Raw genomic sequence first — 6030 nt, 5'->3', positions numbered from 1 at the left:
TGCCTGCAATTGCATAACTAAAGATATTTTACATATACTCAGAAGCCGTTATCTGTGTCATTTTCTAAAGTTTAAAGTTTGTTTAAGAATAAGAGAATATCAGCACTGTGCAAAGAATCCTCAACAGGAGACTCAAAGAAGGCAGGCTCTAATGGCCGGACAGTGTGACACGGGAATGCCCCGATGATCCGGACAACCCCGCAAATTAATATTCTTATGAGATTAACCTGAGACTCATCTTTTTCTTGTACAGAAGACAGTTTCATAATCTTTAACATAGAATACGTAGCCTGTAGAGTCCAAACACTTCTTGTGTAAAATCTATACATTTTATGTTACACTGAAATACCAATTATACTTATTTTATAACATAGGAAAATCAGAAGAAAGATATCACATTGTTTCAAGTTACATCAACATGTCATGAGTCCTTCAGTTTTAATACAGTTTAGAAAACATGTTTAAATGTCCTTTTGCGCTCTTGGTGCCATTTTCTCTTTGTTATAAAGAGTAACAATTCCTGATTCTCCTCTTGGGATACACATGCAGATCACCAGGTGGTCTGCTGACTTTGCAGAAGGTTTATGTCTCCTGACCTGCTCAGGGCCATTCAGAGTCGTAAAGAGATAAATGGAGAGAAGTTTATTGGTCTTGTGATGGGTTGAAAGGGGGCACCGTCAATTACAGAACTGTAAATCTTGGCCTAGAATGTGGTATTCTGTCCACTCGTGGGCTCTCATTACAACAACACTTAACTAACTGATTTAAGTCGTTTAAGTTCTGACTAGTATTTTTTCATAACACCCGCGACACATTCAAAACCTCCTGCGACCCACCAGTTGAGAATCGCTGGTCTACTGCATGCAGTACCAGGACCCCACGGACTGACACCACTATCACTATGGGGGTTGAGACTGAACTAAAGGGACCACTATGGTGGAATGACTGAACCCATTATGCGTTCAGTCATAGGGAGATCTTACTGATGTATTCAGCATGAACCCAGAACAAAATCTAGCATGTGCTGGCTGGCTGCTTGATAAACATTTATGTTAACAGTGAGTGACTTAGTTATTCTCTAATACCTTGTTGTATACCTCCTGAATGTAAAATATACAATTCAATCTCTGTAAAATTGCTGTTTAAAAGCAGGCACATTTGTGACTGACCGCCTCGATTCGGTCTTATGTAGCAAAATTTGAAATTGTGTTTTTTAAATGGGATAAAAGTAGAAACTCAGAGCTAGAAAATGGTATATCATACACTACAGTTGAGGAACAATGGGAATGTAATTCTGCTTTGAAAGTTGATAAACTTTAGAAAATGGCCCGTGAAAGTTTTGGTACATCAACTGGAGAGCTCTTCTTTGTCTATACACATTCAGCATCGTTCACACCCTCTGAAGCCTTAGCCCCACCCATCTCTTTAAGGATTCACATGTGATGCCATTTGCTAAACAGAGTGATTTGTTTAGTTACGTAAACAACCAAAGATTAATCACCCCCAGACACACCTGGCTAACTTGATGGGTCATGTAATCTGGCGAAGTGTTTTGTTTAGACATGTAGCTCGCTAGCTAGCTAGCTAAACAATGAACCGGCATAATCCCAACTCTTACTACTACCAACCAATACAAACATTGTCATAGCTGTAGTATGAATCTGCAGGTAGCTAAAGCTAACCAACCAGGTTCAATGTTAGCTAGCTAACATTAGGCTATAACTAAGAATGCTAATTTTTTTATGATTCTAATAATATTACTACACAGATCATACACGTAATGTTAGCTAGCGAGCCAGCAAGCTAACGTTCGCTAGCTAACAGTACGCTTTAACTTGCAATGAAAACGACTTTCTGACAAAATTAGAAACTTAAAATACCTGAAAATGTAGCTAGACTCTTACCCGTGTACATGGATGAATGCTTCATGGCAGACTGGAACCATTTAACTAAGTTTTTGGTTGGCCAGCGTTGTGTCAAGTCACTCCGGTTCACACTGACTGTGGCATGTGCAGAAAGTAGCAAATCACTTTTATCTGTCGATAGATTCAGGGCATCAATATTGTTGAGAAAAGTAGCAAAACTTTTGTAGTTCTCGATGGCTAGCGTTATATATTTCAAAAGACGGCGCGGTAGAAAGGACTATCAACACATACTGAGCAGCTCATGTTATAAACAGAAGCATGCTACATGGCAGACCAGAACTCCCGGCATGTCCAGCCATTATCTCAGCCAATCATGGCTAGCGGGAAGGTTCCTGTCTTTTTCCGTGGCTAAACCAACTAGGTTTCGTAATTTAACAATTGTATTTGCATTTACGGATGGAATACAAGTTTGTTATTAAGGCACATGAAAGTTCACATCCAGAAGGAATTTCTGCCAAAAAATGCAAAAAATTCCTCTCCTGTGAAGTAGTGACGTGTGACATACGCCTAGTTTCCTGAAACAAGTCACATTTGTCCGTAAATAATGTAGTGCTACTGTAATTTCATGAATAAGTCATTACTGTGTATTTATGGTTTTCTCCAGGTTATGCTATAAGGTAGTGTTCCTGGTGTAGCACTTCTGTGGGAAAGCTCCTGTTTCAATCAATATAGATTTTTCTATTAAGATAACAGACAAGGTCTACCGAAACTAAATATATTGTCAGGTGTTGCTGTAATTAGTGCTGTTGCGGTGACCATATTACCTCCACACCGGCGGTTACGAGTCATTAAGGCAGTCAAATTCGACGTGACCGTTTAGTCATGGTAATTAGACTTGTTAACTGCCTGGTACTCAGCACTCTATTGTCCCTCTAATCACTCTGACATCAATGCAAATGTGATCGAAAATCGAATCAAACAATTCATGAGAGCCCATGAGCTCATGTTGCGCAACATTTCTATAGGCTATGCAATTGCGTGAGAAAACAGATGGCCTCTACTAAAAAGAGGAGGATCCCATCAGCTTTCTATAGGCTAGGCCTACTATATTTATTTCTCTACTTTCCTAATATTAAGCACATTGCTTATATTTACAACAGGAGTATAGCGTACCTGGCTGGCATGAAAATGAACCATGCGAAAAGCGTCCTCCATTCGCTATTTAAGTGCATAGATTACATGTGTTTTTTCCCGCTGCCCGTTACGATCAGGTGCATGATAATGGTCCATTCTAAATCAAAACAAATTTCACACATATATTATTTAGTATATGTGAAGACAAGATTAAATCAAGAATAGTCTGATGGGTGACAATATTAGCCTATCACCTGTGAATTATATATTATCACTTGTGAATGATGCCCAGCATAAGAAACAATGCCTTTTTTTGCGACTTTTTCTAATCATAGTCACACACCTCATGTAGCCTAGCCCATTGGCCTATATGTTTTGATAAGGTTTGTATCACAACTAAAGTGGCCAAATAACTTCTTAAAATGAAGCACATTAATCCGCTTTACAATGGGTGTAGAGCCTAACTGGCATACATAAGCAGCGCGTGAGTTTCAAGTTTGGGGAAGATAATTTTCACCATAAAAATGCACCTTTATAATAAAAGCATTACATGCATAATTGCATTTGCAGTCACTTTTGATATACTGTTTTGATATACTGATATCTGTTGCTTTTTTTTAATGCTAGTGGTTGTATTAATTTGGGATCTATCGCATCTCACAACTGTCCCAGACTATGTTTGGAATATTTATTTCTCGCACAGAATAGAATAGGTTGACTTTTGTACGATGGGGGATAGTAGATTGACATATACTAGTGCTTTTTCTGTTTGTTAGGCTTACTCATCTTGTTGGCTGATGAAAAGTTCTTCCAATATCTTCAATATGCACCTCGGAATTGGATATGGACACGCGCAGTTGCGTCCCCGATGTGTCAGTCTTCACTTGTAGCCTGTGAAAAAGGCCCGATCACCTGATGGAGAGCCATGTGAGTGAGAGGTGATTCGGAGCACTCAGGGAGAAGGGCACAACGGCCACTGGCCGCAAAAGGCATGTGCAACGCAGGTCAACTAATGTTGAATACTTATCGTTACTAGTGATATTCCAGTAACCAAGCATATTATATTGTGATATGTTTAAAAGTTGACAGCTATTACAAATCAGCTGTCAGAAGCTGCATGACGAGCAGTTCATTTTGAGCCAATCAAAACTCAATATTCTATCTTAGTCCCTCTCCTAACCTCACGTTCTACACCAGTGGGCAACAACATGTTGAAAACGAGCTAGAACGGAACGTGAAGAGCTACCGCCATTCTATGGAAGAAAAACAAAGTTTCAAATCGTTGTGAGAAGTTGTATAAAACTGAACTAAAAAGAGAAAACTGATATTAACACTCACTTATCTATACGAACGCGCTGTGAAGGGGTTGAGGGAAAGATTGACGCCAGGATTTGGTGAGTTTTCATAAGAGAATGAGCTGCTAGCGATTAGCCTAGCTAAGCTATTGCTAGCATTTTTTGCATGTTCATACTGAACCAAGCATATGCACAAGCCGTTAACATTTAGGCTAGCTCAGCTATCGATCAATTGAAATAGCAAACGTTAGTGATCATGCTAATCATGCATGCAAATATTTTAGTTTTCATACTTTTATCAAATGTGATTAGCTATTATCATAATCCATTTTGGTAAACAGTTATGTTTTAGATTACTTTATAAGAAGTTGTGTATAGGTGTAAGCACTAGTACTTTCCATTTACCCAGGCTAGTCTATTGTTCAGTCCACGTGAGCCTGGTGCTGTAGTTGTGTAAGGTCCTTTGCATTGCCCAGGCTAGTTTATTGTTTAGTTCATGTGAGCCTGATGCTGTAGTTAAAGTGTAAAGCATTTTGACTAAGTTTTATTTTCTTAGTCCTTTAAGAGATTAAAGCTAAGAGCTATGTTATTCCATCTCATAGTGGTTTATGTCAGTTGTTGTGAATTTGGTTGTGTTTTTCTGTGGATTCAACTTTGAAAGCTGAGATACCCTCAGATTAAAATAGTTGGGTGCACCCTAGTAAACTATAGGCAGGATATATGACCGATATCTAAGTCTATTGTACTGTTGATGTATTGAATTCATATTGAGCTCATTGTACAAATTTCACATATCAATATTTACAAGGTGATTTTTTTTGTAATAATTTTTATTTACAAAATACACGCCGGCATTCTTTTCCTAAATTAATCAGTTGTGCGGTCTTCATTTCTCCCTACTGCTCCAGTAGCGAACCTAACTGGTCTAATATAGTTTAAGCTTAAACATACAGTAGCCCATAGTGTTAAGCAATTGTTACACATTGATTTTTTTAGGGTGCATTACAGCCACACAAAGGGGATGCCGCCATGAAATTCTAGGCATTATCAAGTGCTTGTCAAATTGTGAATGATGTAGTGTTTACAGTTTGTGCAAAAACAAAGCAGAGCTCATGCCTTTCAAGCGACTTTTTTCAAATCATCATTAGAGTCGCATCATGCAGCCTTACAATGTATTAAAAATCTAAACATATAGCCCAACGTTTGTAGAACAACTAAAGTTACATTAATAACTCTAAATTAAGCATATAGGAATACCTATTTCTTTGTTAACCGCTCAACACACAATAGCCGTATGTGCGCACTCCCTCAAATCGTTTGGAGAAAATATCCTTTCTATTTTATTCAGCTTTGTTCAATTGTATTCTTCATGCTATAAAATAATGTCAAATCTTGTCTGCTAAATTAACTAGTGTAGCCCACAGCCATTTGGCATAGCCAGATCAGGACCTAACATAATGACAACTCAGAGTATGCTATTCTGTTCTTCTGAAATAGACTACATTTTCTTCATATCATGCTTCTTTAGACCCGTCTAAAATAAATAATGGATTTATTGTGAAGGTGTAGGCTATATTACATGGATTTATTAGACTTTTTCAAATGTAGATGTTCCAGAGGTCTGCATCAGTGGCTTGTAGGCTGTGCGTGGAAGCCAGGAGATGCTAAATGAGTTCGTTAATTAACGGTCAATTACCGTGAGACCGACAGTTATTTGCTTGACTGTCACCGGCTGA

This window comes from Coregonus clupeaformis, chromosome 25 (genome assembly GCF_020615455.1).
Source record: "Coregonus clupeaformis isolate EN_2021a chromosome 25, ASM2061545v1, whole genome shotgun sequence".
NCBI lineage: Eukaryota > Metazoa > Chordata > Actinopteri > Salmoniformes > Salmonidae > Coregonus > Coregonus clupeaformis.
This window is presented reverse-complemented; position numbering follows the sequence as displayed.